We start from the raw sequence: 14,425 nt of genomic DNA, 5'->3' as shown, positions 1-14,425 counted from the left end.
CTGAGAAGACTGAGGCAAAGAAGGTGTTGAGTAATTCTGCCTTTTCTCTGTCCCCTGTTAACATTTTGCCATCCTCTCGACGCAGTGGCCCTACCATTTCCTTCTTCTTACTTTTGCTGCGGACATATCCAAAAAAGCCCTTTTTGTTGTCTTTAACCTCTCTAGCAAGCCTGAGTTCATTCTGCGCTTTAGCTTTTCTGACTTTTCTATTAGATCTTAGTTCCCCAATCTCCCTCCCGCACCAAAAATACCATTAAAAACAATTCCCAATAAAAAGGTTAATAAAATAAATTGAGATCAAAGGCTCATGAGTACAGCTAAACAAACGGAGAGTGAAAATTCTGAGGAGATCAGTTTGGGAAGGCCTGCCGGAAGAGATCCATTTTTATTGCTTTCTTAAAGGCCTCCAAAGAAGTTAGATGGCGGATCTCATCCGGTAGGTCATTCCAGATTTTTGCATTTAATATTTTTATTTTAAATCACTCAAATACAACAATATATGCTTATATGTACATAAACCATTGATATAAGTACATCCTCCTAGCTTTACATTAGATTACTGGTTTTCGTTATACAAAAACACTTTATCTTATCTAAATTGAAGATACTGTAGGTGAGACTACTACCTATAATAGGCGTGCCCAAAAACTGTCTGGCTGCTCGAAGGTTCGTGACCCCTCTCCCTCTGTTCCAACTCAAAGTGGGTTGGAACAAAGGCAGGAGGATCCCTTGAGAGTTTCAGTCAAGCCCCCCCAAAAAACCCACATCACCACGATGTGGGTTGTAACACCCTTGACCCTCCTGAGTCCGGATGTCTACAGTGTTGGGTGTGGTATAGGAGTCAAGTCGGCTCCTAATACCTATCACCTCACCAATACGGCCAACATCTATTAGCAGGTGCTGAAAAACCAGAGTCTTTTCAGGTGTTTCCCCCTCTGACGTTTTACTAGCTATTATACTCTGCTGCCGCTTCGGAGGATGGTAGGTGGGGGAGCACCCTTTATGGGGACGCTTCCTCCTGCTGTCTCTTCTGCTGCTCTGAGTTGAGTGGGGGAGAAACGCCCTGAAGGGGACTGCCTCTCAGCTCACTGCTCCGCCGCCACTTCGGAGGATAGTAGGTGGGGGAGCGCCCTTTATGGGGATGCTTCCTCCTGCTGTCTCCTCTGCTGCTCTCAGTTGGGTGGGGGAGAAATGCCCTGAAGGGGAGTGCCTCCTAGTTCACTGCTCTGGTCAATAACAGGACTGTTATGGGAGCAGTAGTCCAAAGGCAGAATCCTGTTTGTTGTTGATATGCACTTAAGTGTGGCTGATTAGCATCCTTAGAGAGGTTTACATGACTGTTTGAACCATAGTACAGTTAATTAATTGGATTATAAACTAGCATAGCTACTCTTCTCCAGTTACTCTCTCAATCAGATTGTAACCAAGCTCCACATCCTTGCCTCTGTACAGGCTTGGTGCTTACCACAAGGAGGCACTGAAATAGAAGAGGCTGGAACAACTGGTCCTGCATAAAGAAAAAAGACTGTGCAGATCAAACTCTTATTATAGTTTTGCTAGGTTATGAATTTGCAGGCATTACTGTCTCCTTTGCATTGTAATAATTTATCTTGCAAAAATACCCAGAGCTGTGTTTACAGTTTCTTATTGCCTAGAGAAGAACATGCTTTATCTTCAAGGCAGATTTAAAGATTACTAGCCCATTTGCCAGGAAGTATAAGTAAAGAATTTCTGTGGAAACATACTGTACAATCTACAGGCACTATGTAATGTAATTATCAGAGAGTTTGTGAGGATTATGTGCATACACTTGGCATTTGAAGATGTAATAATATTTCATCTTCAGAATTGCTTACAATTAACAAGTAAATGTAACACACAATGTTCCTTGACATAAGTACGTATTGCAATAAATCATTTAAAATAAAATATTCAGTGTTTGTTGGGCGCAGGGACATTGCAAATTACTCAGAAGAAAATAATGCCAATTATTTTATTTCCTTTAATTAAAGCAATTCAGATGCTGTGTTTGCAAACCAGTCCACCAATCCTCTGCGAAATTGTTTTTGTGGAGAGTCAATTTTTCTGCCATCTCTGTGGAGCTTTGGAAATTTAAATTCTGAGCACAGAGCTTCAATAGCACCATTTCTTACTGGACAGTTTAAATATATCTTATTTGTATTGCTGGTGAAAAAAAAGTATAATCAATAGAAAGTTGCTGTTGTCAAATAAGGAAAAGTAAATTAATTTTGCCTTTGAATTATGTGCGGTTGAATTATACAAGTAAGTCTTGGCAACATTCTTTTTTTTTAATTAATGTTTTGTCAGATCATCAATCTTACTTTCTCCCTGTATACTAATACTAAATTTGTTCCATATTTACTCATATAAAAAAATCTACTTCTTCCTCTTTAGGACGCATTCCCATCTAGTTTATTAAGATGTTTTTAAATGGTATAATAAAGGCATTCCTTAGAGGTGGCAATGTTGCTCAACACAATTTAATAATCATAAAAACTAGCACAGTATACAGAAGGCAGGGTGGAGAGATTATTTTACAAAGCACAGCAGATGCCTATGACTGGTATAAAGGATTTCATAAGTGATGTGGTATGAATAACGTGCCTGGTATGATAAAAACCTTTTGGATTGCAACCCTCTACCCTTTGAGGCACATTTTTCCATTAAGAATATAGAAGCAGATGATTATCTCTGACCTTTTATCACTGAACTGGATAAGTACTGTTTCTACCTTCTAGACAGATAGCTTGACCATCATAGGGATTTGATTTTCGTATGGCAGTGGTTCTTAGCGAGGCTAAATTATATCATGGCTGAGCGACTTACTAGGGTCCCTCTCTGATATATTTTTGAGCTGCTAACTCATGAGGTTAGGTAGACCAGAACTAAACTAAATCAAAGCCACACAAAATTGGTGGTGAAACCAGAAAATAACAAAATCTCTTTCAAACATACCACTCAGCAATTTATCAGAATGCTTTCCAGCATGCAAGCATAATAGAGCTGATCTAGAATAAGGGAAGGTTAGCTAGGAATCGTCTTTGATAGTAGGTGACAGCATACCAATAAAATGTTTCCAGATTCATTAAATCAGCAGCAAGTTTGCTTATGCTGTTGAGTTCAATGAACAAAACAGAGGGATTGCTGAATGAATAGTAGTTTATTTACCTTTTCTGCCCACCCACCCTCCAGTGTGAGACACAGTTAAACATTTTAATATACTATTGATTTCACCATGGAAGCTTTAAGCAGATAAATAGATTATATCCATAGTTTTAAAAAGGAAGTTGCTGTGTTGTAAACTTTTAGATCCTGCTAACTTTGATGCAGAAGAAACATATTACAAAAGAAAGTTTCTCTACAAAGAGCTTGACTTCTCAATTTGCAAATGCAGGGTTTTGGTTTTTTTAAAACTATTTGTTTTATTCTGGGGGGCAAACGGGCAAAGTAAAATATTTGGGGTTTGCATTCTCATAAGATCAAAAGCGAACTGTAGAAAAAGCCTAAAGCATTGGGCATGATTGCATCTGCACTGCAGAATTAATGCAGATTGACAACACCTTGGCTGCCATGGCTCAATGCCATGGACATCTGTGATTTGTAATTTTGCAAAATGTTTAGCTTTCTCTCTCTCAGAGTGTTCTGATACCACAACAAAAGACAAATTCCAGAATTCTATACAATGCTGTCATGACAGTGAAAGTGATACCAAGCTGCATTACATTTGCAATGTGTCAGCAGCCTTAGTGTGAGGTTGTTTTAAAGAGGAGTTTCTAGCAATCCCATTCTAGCATGTTATCTCATACCCAATTAGCTCTCAGGTCTCACCACAACTCTAGGAAATTGAGTTCCTAGAGTTTGTGGGTCGGTGGTATTCCAAAACTTGTAGTGCCACCCTACTTGAATGGCTGAAGTGGCTGAAGACACTGTTCATGATTGACCATGTTAGCCTATAAGAAAATTGTATTTCGAATCAGCCATGAAAGACTGTGGGGCTAAACAGTCTGCTGGCTCCATGCCGCCTGTCTTTCCTACTAGTCAGTGCCACAGCAGCTGCACTGTGCAGCACTGATGCACACCCTAAAAAGAAGCTGCACAGAGTGGCTTCTTTTTAGAAGTGCAATAATGGGGCATGCACATGTTGATGCTGCCACTTCTGTAGAGTGTCGTTTGGGCACGCGGATACCCATGTGTCATCATCGCATGCCCCATGTGGCAGGGCACTGGCAAGATAGCACACGGGCTCCACTAGAAGGACTGGCCGTATGGATGCCCATCCCTCCGGAGCCCTAAAATCGGCCCTATGACGGTGCTTGCCTCAGATGTTTCTGTGAAATAACCACAGTACAACATGTTGGAAGTAAGGCCACAACTTTATTTGCAAACAATTGGTAGGGTTGGCACAAAGCATAAGGTCAGGATCTGTGCAATCAAACCACCCGATGCAGTCTGATTATCCAAACCGGGCACCCACCTGGTGCTTGGGATGACCTAGGGGCTAAGGAACACAACTTGACCGCAAACCTTGTCTTGCGTTCACCAATTCACAAAGCCCCTAGTCACGGGGAGGCACTCCTGCGTTCTGGCCCCCGCAATGACCAAACACCTGCCCTATTCGCCCCCAGGTACCTATTGACTCCCAAACCAGAGCTCCATAGCCCTGGTACCACAACGTGCAGATCCTGGCCTATGCTGCCGCCAAGTTGTGACTAAAAACCACCTAACAACAGTGGTGGGCAGGCGGGAGAAGCACCAAGCTTGGTGCTTCCACAGCTTGGCTCCGCTCTGCTCGAAGCCAAGCAACCGACTGAGGGAAAGGGCCAGCAACACGGCCTTATACAGGCCTAGGCCCCTCCCTCCCTGCGTGCTGTGCGGGGCCCCGCCTCCAAGGCCCAGCCCACCAATGGGCAGCCTTGGAGGAACGGAAGCCCCGCACCAACGAAACCGTCTCCCAGAGCGTCGCGGAGCAAAAGGGCCGCCCCTTCCGCCCCCACGCACCAATAGGGAGCCGGGCAAGCCCCAGAGCACTCTGGGGCTTGTAGACCAGCCACGTCTAGCAGCAAAACGGTCTGCCCGGCGACCGTTGCTTTTGGCCGTCTGTATCGGGCTGTGTTCAGTGAAGAGTGAGTTTATTGCAGTCAACCCCATATAGCTGCAGAAAAGAGGAAAAGGTGTGGTCTGCTACCCATGGCTACATGTTTGAGAGAAAAGATATGGAATATATGAGAGGAGGTGAAGGCAACCTAGAGAATTTCAGCTCATGATAAAGAAGCAACACTAGGACATGATAAATACAACTGTGCCTGCACTGGTGAGGATACTCGAGGGGCAGCCTGCAGTACCTTGGCCTCGCAGCTGCCACCTGGCACATCCTGCTGGCACATCCATTGCCACCACTGGTCACTCGCTTCTCAGGTTGAGGCTGAAATGAGGAACTTAGTGATTTTCACATGCTGGGTGCTTCATTCTGAACTCAGAAAAAAACGTAATTCATTTTAACTTTGTTATGCCCCAGTTCTGATGCTAAACATGCCGGACATCATACTGACTGCCCGCACTGGAACAAGGGTTTGGGCTATCCCAAATACCAGAAAGGAGGAAAAGGGCCTTTTGTCCCTTGTCTGTCTGTATCTCTGTTGCTCCCTTTAGGCACATACTAAGGCAGGATACAGACGGGCAGGGGAAGACGTCTTGGAGGTGTATTCTGCTGAATACGGAGCGTGGCTCAGGTGTATGGGGCTTCCACATGGGGGGCAGTGAAGACGCCTCACCTGGGGCTGTTTCTGACCCGCAGATTCCATACCGCCGCCTCGGAGGACGCTGCAAAGAGAGAGGCAGCTTCCTCACGGGCGGCCAAAAACGGGGCTTTTTTTTCTTTTCTTTTGCCGGGGAAAAGAAAAAGAAAAGAAGCGGGGAAAAGCAGCAGCTTTTTAATGCCGCTTCTTCCCGCTTGGGGCGTGCGGGAGGCGTGTTCATGGCGGCATTCAGGTAAGGGCCGTCTGAAGGCTATACCTTCATGACGTCATGAACACACCCCTTTTTGCCCGTCTGTATCCCGCCTAACTTGCTTATGGAGATTACATATGTCTCCACTTCCAACACACCAATTTCAATACAATTCTAGCTTCTATGTCTGCTATTCAGTCCAAATTATCCTTTTAACCTTATGTCCCATCTTCCTGATTTCTGCCTTGGGTATTGGCTGTGCACCTGCTTCTGGTCTTTCTTGTGCTTCTTTGCCTGTTTTAGAATCCAGTGCCTGGACCATGATATGCATTTGGTCTGACTGTCAGCCTACCACTTAGGCCCATGAACCTGAAGGTCTACAGTCTGACCCAGATAAGATAGATTGGTTGATATTTAAAGGTTTAAACACCCTTGTCAAATTAGATGTTTTTCTAATATGGGCATCATGTCTGAATAGAATGCTGAACATATGTATTATACCATTTATGAAACGTATTTATATAACTTGTGGAGTGGAGATAAAACAGGAAGATGATACCAGGTATGGTTTCCTATGGAATGACATTTGTTCACTCCTCACATATTATGGTATATAATTTCTATATGTGCTCTCCCCTAAATTCAGGTGATATCACATGTGGCCTTGAATAGAATCTATAGTGTCAATATTAAGTATTAGTTAAATATTAAGCATGTCCTTAAGTGTTTGTGGTTTGAGGCCCAAGTGAAATTGATGTATATTGTATTGACACCACAATATATTGGTTACAATAAGCAGTGAAAGATGTTATTAAATGTTTGAATAAACCCACATAATCTTTTATTATAAAATCAATATTCAAATTGTAAAAGTGGAAATTTTAAAGAATGACTTTTATAATTTAAACTTGCACAAATGAATGGCTATTTTTATATCAGATTCATGAAAAATCTATATTTCAAACTGAATAAACATTAGGCAGCTTGAAAAGGGAAAGGTTTAAAAAACAATCTTTAATGTAAGCATGTTCTGTTCAAGATAAGTTTTAGTCAACTACAGCCTAGAGATTAATGAAACAAAAATATAATTATAAGTATTTGGTTTTTAAATGCATTCATTGGAATATATAGCTTTTACTTTTACAGTCTCTTATTCTAAGAAAAGATTTAGGGCTGAGTTTACCTCTTCCTTTAATAAAGGTAAAATGTAAGTTTTGGTAATTTAAGGCAACATTAAGCATGCAAATCTGAATAAACAATGTAGCCACCACTATCAACAATGTCATTTTGTGAGATATTTAGCCTTTCTTGTGACAGAGTTTAGTTCCTCACAAAACTATAAATTCCAGAATTTCATAGCATTGCGCCATGGTAGTTAAAATGGTATCACATTGCTTTATTTCTGTAGTGTGACAGCAGCCTGTCTGTCTGCATGTAACATAGGAGATTATCACACAGGCTTTATCCTGTTGTTTTTGCAACAGGATACATTCACATTTAACTTCCAAGATGGGTCTTACTGCATTCACCCATCTGCAGCCCATCTGCAACCTGGGCTTATCCCGTGGCTTTTCAAAGATGGGGTCTCTGTACCTTGATACAGCAATATTGGTGTGTCATCTGTTCCAAATGCTATAAGGGCAGCTTCCACTTCACTTTCTAAAATTGTAGATTCATCTTCAAATGGGTCTTCCTTGAATGAATTTGTCATCCTATCATTTCTTTTATACACTTCTTGTATTGTTTCTATTGTCTTCTTATTTCTCTTTGGTCATGCAATGTATTCCTCTGCTGGTTGTAGAGTGTCTCTGTTCTTGATTAATTTTTCCTTTCCTTTCTCAGATCTTGTGGAACACATATTTTGTTCTTTCTTTTTCTTTTTTCTTTTTTTTTGCTGTCATCTTTGATATTCTTTGATTGATTATTATAATAGTTCTCTTTGTGCCTGCATACAAGTTGTTGAACAGTTTAATTCAGGGTTCTGACTCTATTTCTGTAACCTCTTACTTTTGCTTCTTTTCTGTCTTTAACTGCTTGAAGAGTTTCATTTGTGATCCATTGGGGCTTTTCTTTGACTGTAGATAGCTATTTTTGCATTCATCACCAATGAAGTACCTTGCTTACATTCAGAGTTCTTCTGGCACTCAGTCAATAAGGCTTAATAGTGCAAATCTATTTTTTCCATTATCTTTAGATTCTATGAGTTGCTTTTAGCATGTTGGTTGGTTTAGTGTTCTTTAGCTTTAAACTTATTTGTGATATCAGAAGTTCATGGTTTGATCCACAATCTGCTCCTGGTCTTGTTTTTGTTTTGTTTGCCCCCCCCCCCCCCCGAGAAAATACAGCTTTTCCATCTTCTGCTTCCAGTTATGTACTCTATCTGATTTCAGTATTGGCCATTAAGTGATGTCCATGTCTACAGTCATCTCTTTGTTTTCTTGAAGAATACGTTTGCAATGAACAAATTTTGGGCTTGCAAAATTACATCAATCACTATTCTATGTCATTTCTTGATCATTGGCCAAATTTTCCTAAAATCTTATTTCCAGTTGTGTTTCTCGTTTTCCTAGTGTTAGTTCCTACTAAGACAGATACATTTAATCAGTGGAATTTAACTTTCCTATAGAATCACCACGGAACAACTGATACAGTAGGTTCATTGTAGCTGGAACTAACCAATAGTACCCAGTCCATCTTTAATTATGTTCAATATAATGAACAGGCTAGTGTTAAAGTTAACCTTTAAGGTTTTTCAGCATGATAGACAGGGCAATTAGGGACAGAACAGGGTGGTGACCTCCCACCAGGTGTTCACCCCTCTGAGATTTCACCTGATGCTGTCTGAATTCCCATACTTTCTAGTGATGCGCCTGATTGTGCTCAGATGTTCTGTTTTCCTATTGCTAAAACAAAAGCAGTCTGGTCCAATAAGGCTTTGGTACATTAGCTACAGGCTGGAAAAATGTGATTCCAGTGCAATGCCATCTTTTCAGCTCCGACCGTCTCCCATGTTCCTTGGACTGCTCTTTTTTGTTGTTGTTGAACTGCTTTTCTTATTCACCTGTTAAATAGGTCCTGGGCCCATACTGTTTTACGTAAAAACATATGTTTTGGTTTGTTTCTTTCTTTAAAAAATAAAGCTTCCAGAATTGGACTTAATTTTGAGGTGTGGCTGGCATTTTAGGCGGTCTATATAGGAACCAAGGCCACAAAATTGGCCCTAAATCCACCAGAATTATCTGCATCTGATTTAGACTGTAAATTGTGACTTTATCTCAGGAATGGGTAGGATTATATGTAACCCTCTATTTTATATCCTTGGAACATTTTAACTGAGCACTGAAGTAATTCCTTATAATCCAAGCTATGCTACTGTGCAAAGAAAACTTAAAAATTTTGAGACACTGGGGAAGAGAAGAAACAGAAAGAGATGGATGGCTCAGACCATTTCTGGCCCTTGGTACTTCTCTTTGAGTTCATGCATATATCTGTCCCAACCTGTTGCCACACTAGTATTAAAAATTAAGTTAAAAGATTTTTTAAAATATGTGCTAAAATTATATAGAATTTTAATATACATTCTACAAAATACACATTTCTTAATGTATTTTATATAAAACTGTACAATGCTAAATACATCTTATCTAACATATGCCTTTTAAAAAACATCTTGATATTGAGCCAGGAACAACATCGCAAAATTTGGAAAAGTGAGAAATCTGAAAGATAATTATATTTTGATCTGTTTGGGAAGTGAAGATAAGCTTGATTTGTAACTAGGGATGTAATTCTTCACTAAGTTTCTTCCCAAAGGAAGCAATGAGTAATTTCAGCAATTTTCTTCCTGCTGAGGGAAAGTCTTTGAAAATCACAGAGTTTTTGAAGGCTATTTGCAATCTGAGACTTTTTCTGGGGAGGAAATAGTCCCATGTGTCAGGAACTGCCCATTCCCTTCAGGTTTGTGCCTCAGTCTTCTGAATTTTAACAGCAAGCATTATTTCAATAACCAAAGAAGGTAACAGTATGATTTCTGCAGACAACTACCATAATCTTCAGATACCCACATACCGTTAGTAGTGTGTCTGGCCCATATGTTCATGGCCTTTCCCATTTATTCACAAACCAAAAACATTTCTACAGTCAGTATTATTCTTCTCCTGCATTTTGCCCACACATCTCTCCCAAGCCCTTTTAAGCTGCTCACACAGCTAGATTTTGGTGGAACTTGGTACTACCAGGCTCCCCTACACATTTATTATTTAGGAAAGCAATTATTTCACTTTGTGCAGGCACTACAAATCCCATCAACATTACCAGAAAATTCTTTTTCCATTCTTATACAATTCTATAGGGCATTACCAATAACAATGTACTGAATAGTAAAACAGCAAGCAGAAATAAATCAGCATGCAGCATGCGCACCAGCTATTTTCATGGCAGGATTTGTCAGATTTCTGACATTATGTGGCGGTTCTGCACAGAAATCAGCACTTTCTGTGCAGGAAACAGCTTTCTTCTGAATGTAAAATTATATTTCAATGGAGAAATATTAATTCCTGCACAGAAAATGTTGTTTTCCGTGGAGAAAATTCTGTAATTAGGGACTTATACTACATAAAATTCTCACATGGTTGATTTGAATAGCAAACAACATTTTTTTGTACAGAAAATAGCATTTTTTGTGTGGGAATTAATATTTCTTCACTGAAATATTATTTCCCTCCTAGTAAAGGCTGTTTCCTATGTAGAAAAAGCTGATTTTTTTACAAAATGACATGCAGCTTTTGTGTAGAATGAATCCCAAAACTGCAAAGATTCTCATCAGTCCAGGATCCTTCTCATCACAGTTTCTCAACACTGGAAAAACATGTCATTGGACCAATTTTTTATTTTTTTAAAAAAGTTCTTTCTTTCCCTATTTGTATGAGAATTCACAAATAACTGATTTCTCAGATATTCCGAGCTGTTATTATCATTCCCCTTGTATAAGGAAAATGTTGTATTTTATAGTGGATTATATTTTCCATGTTCCAAGAGTCACTCCAGATATGTTGATGGTCACAAACATGATATACATATGAGTGAGTGGGTGGGTGGGTGGAGGGAGTGACTGGAATTGAAACTGGAAGAATTGTATAGTCAGTCTGTTAAGACTCTTTACAATCCTCCAAATCGTACATTATCACCAGAACTTGGAAAGTCTTGCTTCAAATATTCCACTCCCTTTCTTAGTACAAACATGGAATTATCTGAAGACATATTATTAGGAGTCTAATAGTAGTTTTCAGATGTGCTTTCACAGCAGTCCTTACTTCAACTGTCCATCTGGGAATTAATCAGAGGTTGAAAATTTAATAAGCTACCAATTAACTAATCAGTTGTAGCTTAATGGTTAACTAGCAAATACAGATTAAGGGGCTGTACAGACCAGTCGAAAGGGCTGGAATCAGGGAGGAGTGAGGGTGTGTACTGCACGCTGCATGCCCTGACTCCACCAAACTGTAAGGAAGCCACCGGGCTGACCAGATGACTGGTGGATCCACAATGTTTCTTCAATGCAGCATTTAGAAACGCTGCACTGGAGAAATGGGGAAAAGCTGCCGCCACCATGACAAAGACAGTTTTATGCCAGCTCCGAAAGGAGTGACTTTGTGTAACTTCTTTTGGAGCTGGAAAATCGCTGGATTGGGGCTGGGGCATGCTGTTGCTGCAGCCCCAATCTGGTTCTCAAAAGGGCAGTGGCAAACCTTTCCTTTGGGCCATCTGTTTAGCCCCTTAGTTACTTTCCAGGGTCCAGTAAAATAGTTAATTATAATTATGCTGCCATTTAAACACTTTACATTCTTGTTATTCAAAAGTTGCTAACAAAGAGGGGATACAGACAGGCAGCTCCATGCTGCCCATCTTTACCCCTCATCGGCGCCATGCCAACCATACCACACAGCACCGATGGGCTCCCTAACAAGAAGCCACCTAGAGTGGCTCCTTTTTAGGAGTGCCATAATGGCGCTTTCACGCCCTGATGCTGCCGCTTCCAGTGAGCACCATTTGGTTGCGTGGACACCCGCATGTCATCGTCACACCCCCTGCATGGGCGGGGCTGTGGCAAGATGGTGCATGGGTGCTGCTATTAGCGCTGGGCATGTATGGATGCCCAGCCCTATGGAGCCCTCAAATCAGCCCCAGGACAGTGCTTTTTGCCCATCTGTATTGGGCCATAGTTACAATTTAGTTGCATTTAAAAATTCTGACCTACTGTATATACTCGACTATAAGTCCAGAAATGTATGCCCCAAAATGGACTCCAAAATCATGGGTAGACTTATATACGGGGGCAATAAGTTAATACTGCTTATAAAGTTCCTAAAAGAAGTGCTCACCCTTCCTCTGTAGCCAGGGATCTTTAAACATCTCCGCGTTTCAGTCCCGGAGCACTTTCCTCTCTCCCCCCTTCTCTCTCTCTGTGTTATACCTCAGCCTTCCCTCACAGCCAGAGCTAACAAACAGTTGCCGAGGCAAGGGACAGAGAGAGAGAGTATGCCCAGGCTTATGCCCCATTTTGCAAGCCATGAGCCTGGAAATCCTGGGGGAGAGAGAGAGAGAGAGGTCTGGCCCCTATTTTGCAAGCCATGAGCCTTGGAAATCTTGGGGGTGAAGGGCAGAGAGAAAGAGAGAGGTTTGTACCCCGTTTTTCAAGCCATGAGCCTTGGAAATCCTGGAGGTGAAGGGAAGAGAGAGAGAGAGAGTGTGTGTGTGTGTGTGAGAGAGAGAGAGAGAGAGAGAGAGAGAGGTAGGTCTGTCCCCTCTTTTGCATGCCATAATCATTGGAAATCCTGGGGGTGAAGGGCAGACAGAGAGGGGGGTTGTACACCGTTTTGCAAGCCATGAACATTGAAAATTGTGGGGTGAAGGGGAGAGAGAAAGAGAGAGGCTTGCACCCCATTTTGCAAGCCATGAGCCTGGAAATCCACGTCGACTATATGTGCTGACCATCTCATTGGTGTTGGTTCACATGTTTTTAATGTTTAAGATAGTTGTTTGAGAACCAAAAGCCAGCTGAAAAGATGATGAGAAAAGGAGCCCACTGAGTCCTGTGCACATTAAGCCTTTCTTATATGTTTGGTCTCTACCATCACAAAAGTGGATGATAGATGATTTTGAAACTGCAGCACTTCATAATGCCACAGGTCTTAAGCATCTGCTCTATATTTGAGAGCTATTATTTACATATTTTAGCTTTGGTGTAGTTATATGCTGTATCAATCTAAGCACATTTGTAGTTACGAATGGAGAGTTGTGTAGCATTGTTCTGAAACTGAAGGATTTGTTGATGTCAAATTAATGTTGTTATAAGCTATTGGAGTAAAGAAAGCAAATCCTCAAGTTGCTAAAAATAAAAGAAAGCACATTTCTAAAAGCCCTTATTCCACTCACTTCGAGGTTAATATTATGCTGCTAAAAGCAAAACACTGGCAAAAGCAGAGAATGTGATGCAAGCCAACATATGGCAGAAATCAACAAAACCAATGCCAGATAGGAAAACATATTAAAGCCACAGGTTATCAAATATGTGCAGATACTGCAAATCTCAAACACTGGTGGAACACTAAAGAATGGCTGTGAGAAGGAAGTTTTGACTGTATATGTTTGCAGATAAAGTCTGTAAAACAAAACAACATTTAGAAAGTTCTTCTCTTTTGCCTTGAAGGTATACATCAAAGTCCAGACAGTCAGCAAGAGAGTCTCATGGAACTGGAGCCATATTTATTTCACTCATGTATTTATCTTGCTGGAGTGGGTCCTAAAATAGGTCCAGCCTCTTTTTGAAAATAACTTTGGCTCAAGCCCTGAGGAGAACTTTCAAACCAATACTAGTACACAGAAACTGAAAGCACCCAAAGCAAAAACACAAACTGCCCTAAATATCTGCTTGTTTGAAGCAGAAAAGAATTGCTAATCACTGCTAATCTGTTTCCTTTTAATAGTACTGTTTCCTTTGAATAGTGCTAAGGTTCTTGTTTTCCAGACTTGGCTCCCACATATATTGTTGGACTACAAATCCTGGAAGTCCAAACCAGCATGGGAAATCATCATGAATCTACAATTTGCCATCCAACATTATCTGGAAACCCAAGCATGGGGCCCACAGACCTACTGAAATGGCAAGATTGGCCAGGGATGAAATGTTGGAAAATTGAGCCAGAAGAGGGACTGTGTGAGAGTCCTTGGAAACAGTAATGTTTATTCTCTGAGGAGAGTGGTAGAAAAGAAACTGTCATTGTAACAAAGTTGAATTTAAGAAAGTAAAACTCCCAGATAAAACAGGTCACATAAATACATGAAGAAACAAATGTCTTATTCACACATTACTAAGTATCTCTTGTTTGAATCATCAGCTTAATAGTTTTTAAAGTTATTATTTTGATAAAAAGCTTGTCTGCTGTTTGAATATATATAT

The sequence above is a fragment of the Sceloporus undulatus genome, chromosome 2 (genome assembly GCF_019175285.1).
Source record: "Sceloporus undulatus isolate JIND9_A2432 ecotype Alabama chromosome 2, SceUnd_v1.1, whole genome shotgun sequence".
NCBI lineage: Eukaryota > Metazoa > Chordata > Lepidosauria > Squamata > Phrynosomatidae > Sceloporus > Sceloporus undulatus.
Note: the sequence above shows the minus strand (reverse complement) of the source record.